Genomic DNA, 13,138 nt, shown 5'->3' on the forward strand with positions numbered 1-13,138 from the left:
GTGAAACAGAATCTCAAGTGAGGAGATCAGAAATCACAAGAGGGCTTTTTAGCCCACTGCCCGCATAATCTCAACCTAACCTATCAGTGACACGCTCTTCATTCTCCCGGCCCAAGAAAGGCCAATAAGAAAACCCAGATATTTTATTTCACCTACTAGGTGTTATGAAATTAGAAATGAAAAATTCATAGTTAAAAGAATGGAGAGGTCCACCAATCAGCAGCTAATGTACCTTTAAGGGCTGACAAACAAGGTGGGCCGGTCTCCTAGCAACAGCCAGGTTTGCAGCAGGTGGACAATTAGGTTTTAGTATAACATTGTAGCGGTGTGCTACAAGCAGCGCTAAAATTACGACACGGAGTCGGTAACTGCAGTCGAAGGAAAAACTTTATTCGAAAACTTCAGCCTCACTTTTAAGCCTCTGTCAACCGGCCCCCCATGGCGAAGAGGCTCCAAAGCTCTGTGCTCGCAAACCCCCGTAGGCTATCTAATTGTGAGTCGGTTCGCATACGCTAGGAAATGAGCCGCCACATAACCCCCCCCCCAGAACCGGCGATACACCCCCCAATGTCCACAGCCTGGGCCAGAACCTGCTTGGGAGGTCGGCCTCTGCGCCGAGGCGCCGGAAACTCGGCCGGTTGCGCCAGGTCCACATGGGCCGGCTTGAGGCGGTCCACCTTGAAAACCTCCTCCTTCCCCCCAACGTCCAGCACGAACGTGGACCCGTTGTTCCGGAGCACCGTAAACGGCCCCTCGTATGGCCGATGCCCGCCCCTTCGTACAAACACAAACTTACAGTTCCGTAGGTCTTTGGGTACGCAGGTCGGGTGCCGCCCATGCTGTGAAGTGGGTATGGGGGCCAGGTTACCGAGCTTCTCGCGAAGTCTGCCCAGGACTGCTGCGGGAGCTTCCTCTTGCCCCCTTGGGGCTGGTAGGAACTCCCCGGGGACGGCCAGGGGCGCGCCGTATACCAACTCGGCCGACGAGGCGTGCAGGTCGTCCTTGGGCGCTGTGCGAATGCCGAGTAGGACCCAGGGAAGCTCGTCCGCCCAGTTGGCTCCTCGCAGGCGGGCCATGAGGGCCGACTTCAGGTGACGGTGGAAACGCTCCACTAGCCCGTTCGACTGTGGGTGGTAGGCAGTGGTGTGGTGCAGCTGAGTCCACAAAAGGCTGGCCATAGCTGACCACAGGCTGGAGGTAAACTGGGCGCCTCTGTCGGAGGTAATGTGGGCTGGTACACCAAAGCGGGATATCCAGGTGGCGAGCAGGGCTCGGGCGCAAGATTCGGAGGTGGTGTCGGTGAGCGGGACCGCCTCTGGCCATCTTGTGAACCGGTCCACAATAGTCAGGAGGTGCCGCGCTCCGCGCGACACTGGCAGGGGGCCCACGATATCCACATGAATGTGGTCGAAACGCCGGTGGGCGGGATGGAACTGCTGCGGTGGGGCTTTGGTGTGCCGCTGCACCTTGGCCGTCTGGCAGTGCATGCACGTTCTGGCCCATTCACTGACCTGTTTGCGGAGTCCGTGCCAAACGAACCTGCTGGAAACCATCCGGACAGTTGTCCGGATGGAGGGATGCGCCAAGTTATGAATGGAGTCGAAAACACGTCGCCGCCAGGCTGCGGGGACGACCGGACGGGGCCGGCCGGTGGCGACGTCACAGAGTAGGGTCCTCTCACCTGGGCCCACGGGGAAGTCCTGGAGCTGCAAACCAGAGACTGCAGTCCTGTAACTCGGAATCTCCTCATCTACCTGCTGTGCCTCTGCCAGTGCCTCAAAGTCTACCCCTTGGGAAAGGGCATGAACGGTAGGGCGAGAGAGCGCATCCGCCACGACATTGTCCTTACCCGAGACGTGCCGGACATCCGTTGTGTATTCAGAGATGTAGGACAGGTGGCGTTGCTGGCGGGATGACCAGGGGTCGGATGCTTTCGTAAACGCAAAGGTAAGCGGTTTGTGGTCCGTGAACGCGGTGAAGGGCCGACCTTCTAGGAAGTACCTGAAATGCCGGATTGCCAGGTAGAGCGCCAACAGTTCCCGGTCAAAAGCACTGTACTTGAGCTCGGGTGGCCGCAGGTGTTTGCTGAAAAACGCCAGGGGTTGCCAGCGACCTGCGATGAGTTGCTCCAGCACCCCACCGACTGACGTGTTTGATGCGTCCACTGTGAGGGCGGTAGGGGTGTCCATTCTGGGATGTACTAGCATTGCGGCGTCAGCCAAAGCTTCCTTCGTTTGAACGAAAGCGGCGGCGGACTCCTCGTCCCAGGTAATGTTCTTGCTCGGACCAGACATCAGGGCGAACAGGGGGCGCATGATCCGGGCAGCTGAAGGGAGGAAGCGGCGGTAGAAATTGACCATACCTACGAATTCCTGAAGGCCTTTGATCGTGGTGGGTCGGGGGAAGTGGCGGACCGCATCTACCTTAGCGGGCAGAGGGGTTGCCCCGTCTTTAGTAATCCTGTGGCCCAGGAAGTCAATGGTATCAAGTCCGAACTGGCATTTGGCAGGGTTGATTGTAAGACCGTACTCACTCAGTCGGGCGCAGAGTTGACGGAGGTGGGACAGATGCTCCTGACGACTGCCGCTGGCTATGAGGATGTCATCCAAATAGATGAACGCGAAGTCCAGGTCCCGTCCCACCGCGTCCATTAACCGCTGGAACGTCTGTGCGGCATTCTTCAGGCCGAACGGCATGCGGAGGAACTCGAAGAGGCCAAACGGGGTGATGAGAGCCGTTTTGGGGACGTCGTCAGGATGCATCGGGATTTGATGGTACCCTCGGACAAGGTCGACCTTGGAGAAGATCCGGGCGCCGTGCAGGTTTGCCGCAAAGTCCTGAATGTGCGGCACAGGGTAGCGGTCCGGTGTGGTAGCCTCGTTCAGCCTGCGGTAGTCGCCGCACGGTCTCCAGCCCCCCGTCGCTTTGGGCACCATGTGCAGGGGGGAAGCCCAGGGGCTGTCGGACCGCCGGATGATCCCCAATTCCTCCATTCTCTGGAACTCCTCCTTCGCCAGTCGGAGCTTGTCCGGGGGAAGCCGCCGAGCACGGGCATGGAGGGGTGGTCCCTGTGTCGGGATGTGGTGCTGTACGCCGTGCCTGGGCATGGCTGCTGTGAACTGCGGTGCCAGAACCGATGGGAACTCCGCCAGGACCCTGGTGAAGTTGTTGTCGGACAGCGTGATGGAGCCGAGGTGAGGGGCTGGCAACTGGGCCGCGCCCAGGGAGAACGTCTGAAAGGTCTTGGCGTGTACCAGTCTCTTCCTGGGCAGGTCAACCAGCAGGCTGTGAGCTCGCAAAAAATCCGCACCCAGAAGCGGTTGGGCTACGGCGGCCAGTGTGAAGTCCCACGTGAACTGGCTGGGGCCGAACTGTAGCTGCACCTGACGGGTGCCATAGGTCCTTACTGTGCTGCCATTCACGGCCCTCAGGGGGGGACCCGGTGCCCTGCTGCGGGTGTCGTAACTCGTCGGAGGTAAAACGCTGACCTCAGCCCCAGTATCGACCAAAAAGCGGCGTCCCGACCTGCTATCCCACACATACAGGAGGCTATCCCGATGGCCAGCCGCCGTAGCCATCAGCGGCGGCTGGCCCTGGCGTTTCCCGGGAACTTGCAGGGCGGGCGACAACGGCGGGCTTCTGCGCCCCACCGCTGGTGGTAGAAGCACCAGTGGTCATTGGGCCGGGGGTTAGTGGGCTCTGCGGCCGGGCCTGGACTGGTTTGCTGCCGGGAGCGTGGCTGGGAGATCTGTGCGATGGACGCCCCGCTCACCTTTTTGGCGTTCCACAGCAAGTCCGCCCGGGCTGCCACCTTCCGGGGGTCACTGAAATCCGCGTCGGACAGCAGCAGGCGTATGTCCTCGGGCAGCTGCTCCAGGAATGCCTGCTCAAACATGAGGCCTGTGTGTCCCTCGGCCAGAGACAACATCTCATTCATTAAAGCCGATGGAGGTCTGTCGCCCAAGCCATCCAGGTGCAGTAAACGGGCAGCCTGCTCGCGCCGTGAGAGTCCGAAAGTCCTGAGGAGCAGGGCTTTGAATTCCGTGTACTTGCCGTCTGCCGGGGGCGACTGTACGAACTCCGCGACCTGGGCAGCTGTGTCCTGGTCGAGGGAGCCCACCACGTAGTAGTAGCGGGTGTCTTCTGAGGTGATCCGGCGAACGTGGAATTGGGCTTCGGCTTGCTGGAACCATAGGTCCGGGCGCTGTGTCCAGAAACCCGGCAGTTTCAACGAAACCGCATGAACAGAGGTGGCGTCGGTCATTTCTGGTCCAAAAATCGTTTGGACCGTCGGGGTCACCAATTGTAGCGGTGTGCTACACGCAGCGCTAAAATTACGACACGGAGTTGGTAACTGCAGTCGAAGGAAAAACTTTATTCGAAAACTTCAGCCTCACTTTTAAGCCTCTGTCAACCGGCCCCCCATGGCGAAGAGGCTCCAAAGCTCTGTGCTCGCAAACCCCCGTAGGCTATCTAATTGTGAGTCGGTTCGCATACGCTAGGAAATGAGCCGCCACAACATTAGTTAAAAGAGGCCCTGCGGGGGGGAGGAAGGTGAGGGACGTTTTAACTGGACAGCAGTACTGTCTGGGTTTAGAGACTCCACAGAAGACCCGAGTGACGGACGAGAGTCGAGTTGGACCTTCCGGTCGGGAATCACGCTTTTTTGAAGGCAATTGGTTGGAGTCGAAATCGCAGACGCAAGATAAGCAGTAGGAACATTATTCTTTTATTTATTGTCTTACTTACATTATTGTCTTAATGATGTGGAAAGGCAAAGATAGGAGAGGTTGTGTGGATCGATACCTGCCACGTGGGCGAGTGGGTAACTCTGGTTAGTGTCCCTGGGGATTCCTTCTTAACCACGGTCAGGTTAAAAATAGTCCAGAACTTTCATTATGTGAAAATTCTGGAAAAATAGTCCCAACTACCTAAGGGAATTAAGAAGTAGGCCTACAGATTCTCCGCATGGCCTGAGTGAGGCCCAAGGAGCTAGGCCGCCCTGGAATTAAACCCTTAGAAGTAGTATGACCTGTACAATTTTGTGCCTTTCGTTGTCTGGTCTAGGGGGTAGTACATACGCCAAGCGTGATTGGCTTGGTTTAAGCCATTTCAGGGGAGGTGTCGCCTTTCATTGTCTGGTCCAGGGGTAATACACACGGCAAGCTTGATCAACTTGACGGAGCCGGCTCGAGGAGGGTGTCTAATGTAAAGGCTCGAAACACCCGATGATCCGAGAGTGCATTACTGATGATGTGTCCTGGCACATGATAATGAGAGGTTTCGATTTTCCTATACAAGCAGCTGGCTTAGGAGCTCAGACTTTAAATTCTGCAGACTAACCTTTGCCAGCTAAACATATAGATCCACCAGCCCTACACTTAAACCTAATCCTAAAGTCCAAAAGGGGCATACACCCCCATAAATAGGCAAATTCCAAGAGGGGTAGTCACCCCCACAAACCCTAGGCAACTTCCAAGGGGGGCATACACCCCCACAAACCCTAGGCATTCCCCGATTAACTTTTGATATTCTGAGAGGGGTAGGATTCAACAAGGGCAAGTGTGGGACCTGGTTAATGAAGGCGTGGGCCAGATCAAAGTGGCAGGGTGATGTGAAACAGGATCTCAAGTGAGGAGATCAGAAATCACAAGAGGGCTTTTTAGCCCACTGCCCGCATAATTTCAACCTAACCCTAACCCTAACCCTAACCCTAACCCTAACCCTAACCCAAAAGGGGCACACACCCCCACAAACCCTAGGCAAATTCCAAAAGGGGCACACACCCCCACAAACCCTAGGCAAATTCCAAAAGGGGCACACACCCCCACAAACCCTAGGCAAATTCCAAAAGGGGCAGACACCCCCACAAACCCTAGGCAACTTCCAAAAGGGGCACACACCCCCACAAACCCTAGGCACTCCCCGATTAACCCTTGCTAAACCCCCACAAACCAGATATCCCATGTCGAGAGGGGCAAGATTCAACAAGGGCAAGTGTGGGACTTGGTTAATGAAGGCGTGGGCCAGATCAAAGTGGCAGGGTGACGTGAAACGGAATCTCAAGTGAGGAGATCAAAAATCACAAGAGGGCTTTTTAACCCACTGCCCGCATAATCTCAACCTAACCTATCAGTGACACGCTCTTCATTCTCCCGGCCCACGAAAGGCCAATAAGAAAGCCCAGATACACACAAGGCGAGAGAGAACTAGTAAATTAAACCCCGGATGGGGACGACAGACAGGTCAGTGCTAAACTCAGGTACAGCTCTGCTGAATGCCCAGTAAACACTTTGAATTTAACCCATGCAATCCCAGGCATACATGTGCCAGGTAATGATATTTAAAAATATCATTACCTCCAGAATTACATGCCTCTCATTATTGGTCCCTGGGAAAAATACAGGCAGTGTCTGAGTCGGACACTGTTGGGCCGCTTCTGTAGACTGTCTAGTGATTAAAGGCCCGAAACAGCCGAGGATCCGAATGTTCACTACTGATGATGTGCCCCAGTGCACACCCGGTTCGCTGAACCAAGTGGTGTCGGACTACGATATTGAAAGGCATGGCCCAGATTAACCTGACTTCCCTGTACAAGCTCAGCCAGCATAGAAGCTCAGACTTCAAACTCTGTAGACTAACCTCTGCCAGCCAAACATGTAGATCCACCAGCCCTACACACAAACCTAATCCTAAAGTCCAATAGGGGCACACACCCCCACAAACCCTAGGCAAATTCCAAAAGGGGCACACACCCCCACAAACCCTAGGCACTCCCCGATCTCATACTTAAAATTCTGCAGGCTAACCTCTGCCAGCCAAACATATACATCCACCAGCCCTACACTCAAACCTAAACCTAAAGTCCAAAAGGGGCACACACCCCCACAAACCCTGGGCAACTTCCAAAAGGGGCAGACACCCCCACAAACCCTAGGCAACTTCCAAAAGGGGCACACACCCCCACAAACCCTAGGCACTCCCCGATTAACCCTTGCTAAACCCCCACAAATCGGATATCCTATGTCGAGAGGGGCAAGATTCAACAAGGGCAAGTGTGGGACCTGGTTAATGAAGGCGTGGGCCAGATCAAAGTGGCAGGGTGACGTGAAACAGAATCTCAAGTGAGGAGATCAAAAATCACAAGAGGGCTTTTTAGCCCACTGCCCGCATAATCTCAACCTAACCCTAACCCTCATAAACCCAAGCCATCAAAGAGCCAGGTCCACCCAATATTACCAACAGTTAGACTCGGTTCTTCTTCCCCCCTACTGCAATGGGACCTCCATACCCACCCCCACCCACAGTACCATTGGCCACCTTACCCCAGCTCCCTTCGCCTGGAGTCCTTAACCCCCATTACCCAAACCTTCCCCCAGGCCTGTCCTGCCCCACAATTAGTTACTGCACAACCCCCAAATCACAGCACCTAGTTCCTACAAGAAAACCCCAAATCTAAATCCAAAGCACCGTCCATAAACAATAACTCCGCCATTTTAAATTAAACTCCAGAATGGAGGTTAACAAGGAGGAAAATCCCAATAAAGGCAAGTTGGGGACCGAGATGATGACAATGTGGCAAAACAAAGTGGCAGGGTGAAGTGAACAGCATCTCCAGTACGAGATCCAAAAACACTAGAGGTTTATTTTGCCCACTGCCCGCATACTTGCACCCTAACCCTACATTCACCAGCCCAACACTCAAACCAAATCCTAAAGTCCAAAAAAGTGCGGCAGACCCCCACAAACCCTAGGCACTTCCCGATTAACCCTTGCTAAACCCCCACAAACCCGATGTCCTATGTCAGGAGGGGCAAGATTCAACAAAGGCAAGTGTTGGACCTGGTCAATGAAGGCGTGGGCTAGATCAAAGTAGCAGGATCGTGTGAAACTGAATCTCAAGTGACGAGATCAAGAAGCACAAGAGGGCTGATTCGCCCACTGCTCGCATAATCTCAACCTTACCCTAACCCATAAGGGGCACACACCCCCAAGAACCCTTGGCACATCCCCATTAACCCTGCACAAACCCTAGTCACATCCCGATTAACTCTGGCCATACCCCCACAAACCCGATGACCTGTATCAGGACGTGGAGGATCCAACAAAGGCAATTGTGAGACCTGGTTAATGAAGGCGTGGGCCAGTTTGAAGTGGCAGGGTTGTGTGAAACTAAATCTCAAGTGATGAGATCAAAAAGCACAAGAGGGCTGATTCACCCACTGCCCGCATAATCTCAACCTAACCCTACAGTGACACGCTCTTCATTCTCTCGGCCTGCGAAATCCCAATAAGAAAGCCCAGTTACCCAGGAGGCAAGAGAAAACCAGTAAATTAAATCCAAGATGGGGCTTCAGAAAACAAGTCAGTACTAAACTCTGGAGCAGTTCTGCTGAATGCCCAGTAAACACTGTCAATTTAACCCACGTAATCCCAGGCATACAGATGCCAGGTAATGATGTTTAAAAATATCATTAACCTCAGAATTTCATGACTCTCATTATGCTGGTCCATGGGAAAAACACAAGCCGGGTCTGAGCAAGGTCTGGCTGGGCCACTTCGGGGAGGCTGTATAGTGATTAAAGGCCCAAAACACCCGACGATCTGAGGATGCATTACTGACGATGTGCCCCGGTGCACACCCGGTTTGTTGAACCAAGTGGTGTCGGACCACGATAATGAAAGGTATGGGCCAGATTAACCTGGCTTCATCACATGAGCCTATCCGCCATAGCACCTCATACATCACCACTCAAAACTCGGCAGTCTTACCTCTTCTAGCCACACATATACATCCACCAGCCCAACACTCAAACTTAATCCTAAAGTCAAAAGGGGCACACACCCCCACAAACCCTAGGCACATCCCGATTAACCTTGGCCACAGCCCCACAGACCCTAAACACACCTCGATTAACCCTTGCTAAACCCCCACAAACCCGATGTCCTGTGTCAGGAGGGGCAAGATCCAACAAAAGCAAGTGTTGCACCTGGTTAATGAAGGCGTGGGCCAGATCAAAGTGGCAGGGTCGCGTGAAACTAAATCTCAAGTGAAGAGATCAAAAAGCAGAAGAGGGCTGATTTGCCCACTGCCCAAACTCTCTCAACCTAACCCTAATGCACAAGAAAATAAATAGTGCAAATGCAAAAAGAAAAGAAAAAACTAATAATAATAAATAAGCAATAAATATCGAGAACTTGAAAGTGAGTCTGTAGGTTATAGAGACAGTTCAAAGTGGAGGTCAGGGAAGTTCTCCACACCAGTTCAGCAGCTTGACGGTTGTAGCATAATAATTGTTCCTGATCATGGATCATGGTGGGACCCAAGGGTGGTATCTTCTGCCTGATAGTAGTCATGAGAAGAGAGCATGGCCAAGATGTTGGGGTTATTTGGTATTGAGTGAAAGGCTGTTGTTGTGGCTCTACTCAACCAGATTTTCAATCTCCCTCCGATATGATGATTTGTCACCACTTTTGATTCGGCCAATGACAGTGGTGTCACCAGCAAACAATAATACGGCATTGGAGCTGTGCCTAGCCTCACAGTCAAAAGTATAAAGTGAGTAGAGCACATAGACTTATGGTGCTGATGGTGATTGTGCAGACGATGTTGTTGTCATTTCAAACTAACTGGGGTCTGCGTGAGAAAATCAATGATCCATTTGCACAAGGAAGTAATCGAAACATAAAACATAGAAAACCTACAGCACAACACAGGCCCTTTAGCCCACAAATTTGTGCCGAACATGTCCCAACCTCAGAAATTATTAGGCTTACCCATAGCCCTCTAATTTACTAAGCTCCATGTACCTATCTAAAAGCCTCTTAAAAGAACCTATCGTATCTGCACCACCATTGCTGGCAGCCCATTCCATGTACTCACCACTCTCTGAGTAAAAACTTACCCCAATGTCTCCTCTGTACCTACTCCCCAGCACCTTAAACCTGTGTCCTCTTGTGACAACCATTTCAGCCCTGGGAAAAAGCCTCAGATTATTCACACGATCAATGCCTCTCATCATCTTGTACACTTCTATCAAGTCACCTCTCATCCTCCTTCCCTTCAAGGAGAAAAGGCCGAGTTCACTCAACCTATTCTCATAAGGCGTTCTCCCCAATCCAGGCAACATCCTTGTAAATCTCCTCTGCACCCTTTCTATAACTTCCACATCCTTCCTGCAGTGAGGCGACTGGAAATGAGCTCAGTACTCCAAGTAGGATCTGACCAGGGTCCTATATAGCTGCAATATTACCTCTCGGCTCTTAAATTCAATTCCACGATTGATGAAAGCCAATACACCATATGCCTTCTTAATCGCAGAGTCAACCTGTGCAGCTGTTTTGAACGTCCTATGGACTCGGACCACAAGATCCCTCTGATCCTCCACATTGCCAAGAGTCTTACCATTAATATTATATTTTGCCATCTTATTTGAACTACCAAAATGAACCACTTCACACTTATCTGGGTTGAACTCCATCTGCCACTTCTCAGCCCAGTTTTGCATCCTATCAATGTCCCACTGTAACCTCCAACAGCCCTCCACACTATCCACAACTTTGTGTCATCAACAAACTTACCAACCGATCCCTCCACTTCCTCAACTGGTCATTTATAAAAATCACGAAGAGTAGGGGTCCCAGAACAAATCACTGAGGCACTCCACTGGTGACCGACCTCCATGCATCTTGGAGATTATTGATTAGTTTTGAGGGATGATTCTGTTGTGATGCAGAGTTGTAGTTATTTGAAGAAATCCTGATGTCAACATCTACGCTGTCCAGGTGAAGAGCCAATGAAATGGCACCCGCTGTTGACCTATTGTGATGGAAAGCAAATTGGATAGGAGTCTGTTGTGTATTTACTTTTTCAGTGATATTTGAGTAATATTGTAAATATATCATTTGATTGAGCATTCTTTGGTTTCATAATACATTATGGGTTATGTATAAAAGTATGTGAAATGTATACGTCATTATGTCACCGTGTCATACGTTTGCACCTAACTAAAGTAAAGAAACAAGGTACATAAATTTATCCCTGGGCTCCTGTGTTTTTCTTTCAATTAGTTTTATGGTTTGGAGTTATAAATTGTTACAGTGGCGATGAGCAAGTTTTAAAATGAGCCTGAGACAACTACCTACCTGTTGAAGCACAGCAAGTCTTTTCTTTACAAAGGAGAGAAAGAGATGTTCGAATTAAAAAAACACAGCACCCTCCCACCCACTTCATAAGTACAGCAAGACTTTCAAGTTAAAATTAAAGCAGAAACCATACAATATTATGGGTTCATTAACGGTGAGTACCGGGTGATAATAATAAATAAAAAGCAGAAATGGCTGGCTACATCAGAAAGGTAGACATGTTTGATTGCACAAAAGATAATGAAACAAAGGAAATAGTCACTGAGAAATGAGTTCTAGTTTTGCGGAGTGTAATTGGACACATGTAAAGCACATGCCAGGTGGATAAAAATAAATGGACAACATAGGGAAGAGAAAAAGCTAAAAGTCAAGTTGCAGTTTCAAAAAGAGCACTAATCCATATGCTGTTGATGAAAAATCTGATGATGACAGTGACACATGACTGGGTAGCCTTGAGATTTACAATGTGAAGACTAGTAATAGAAATTTGTAACGGTGAAATACAATAACTGGCAGGCCACGTTGGGCTTGTATGCGGTAAAAACAGGAGGGTTTGTTATTGACCGAGACAACTACAACCTGGTGGATGAACTTTGAATCATTTGTATGCCACATTCCATGCAATAAAGTAAACTGAAGGCAAATTAAGAAAGGTACTGGATGATGTCACAGCAGTGTTCAGGGGGGTGGTGGGTGTTGAAAGGGACTTAATTGCACTGGGCTGAAGCTGTGGGCTTAGGATCGGTTGCAGACTCACTTATGTGAACTCAGTTCTGAATGGTATTTGCTTACTTTTGTTGTTTACACAACTTGTTTTTTTTCCCTCAGTTCATTGGGTGTTCAACAGTGTTTGTTCTGTTGGGTTTTATTGAGTTTCTTTGTTTTATGGCTGCCTCTAAGGAGACGGACCCCAAGCTTGTGCCAAGAATACATACTTTGATAAATTCAGTACTTTGAGCAATGACACGTCATTATGTCACAATGTCATAAGCACCCACCTCACTAATAACCAGTGCAAAAGACAACAAACTTAAAGAAATAACAAATAATAACAATAATAATAATATCGCAGTAATAAATATTAAGAACATGAAATGAAGAGTCCTTAAAATGAGTCCATACGTTGTGGAACAGTTCAGTGATGGAGTGAGTGAAATTAGGCCCTCTGGTTCGAGAGCCTGATGAGTGAGGGGTAATAACTGTTCCTGAACCTGGTGAACTGGGACCTGAGGCTCCTCTGCCTTCTCCCTGATGGCAGCACTGAGAGGGAACATGACTTGGGTGGTGGTGAAAAGCGAAGTACACACTCATCTCCCGGCTCAGTGTTTTTCTTTTGGTTAATTTCAGGAGTTACAAAACATACCAGAGTCCTTTTTTATCCTAATTCTCATGCTATGAAAAAATCTAACTGTATCTTAGGTATATTTAATAAGGTAGCTTCTACTGTTTTCTTGGGCAGAGACTTACATAGATTTACTAAAGATTTGCTTTATTGGTCACACCTACATTGAAACATGCTACACTCGAAAAATGCAGTTCTTCCTCATCTCTGTCAGAAATCTACTCCCCCCTCCCAAATCTTAAGGCTATGTCCCTTTGTTCTAGTCAACTTTCCTGCCTGTATCTTATCCATCCCTTTCAGAATGTTATATGTTTCTATAAGATCCCCTCTCATTCTTCTGAATTCCAGTCAGTACAATCCCAGGTTACTCAATCTCTCCTCATAGGGTAGAATCCCTCACCTCTGGAATCAATCTGGTAAAACTCCTCTGCAATGGCCCTGGCCAGTGTACCTTTTCTCAAATTAAGACCAGTACTTGCGGTGCAGCCTCTCCCCTCCCTACTCTGAAATTTATCCCTCGATCTCTGAAGACCAACCTTCCATTTGCTTTCTTGATAAATGGTTGTATCAGCAAACCAATCTTTGCAATTCAAGCACAAACACTCCCAAGACTCTCTGCAAGCAGCATGCTGAAGTCTCTCACCATTTGAA

The sequence above is a fragment of the Hypanus sabinus genome, chromosome 15 (genome assembly GCF_030144855.1).
Source record: "Hypanus sabinus isolate sHypSab1 chromosome 15, sHypSab1.hap1, whole genome shotgun sequence".
Classification (NCBI taxonomy): domain Eukaryota; kingdom Metazoa; phylum Chordata; class Chondrichthyes; order Myliobatiformes; family Dasyatidae; genus Hypanus; species Hypanus sabinus.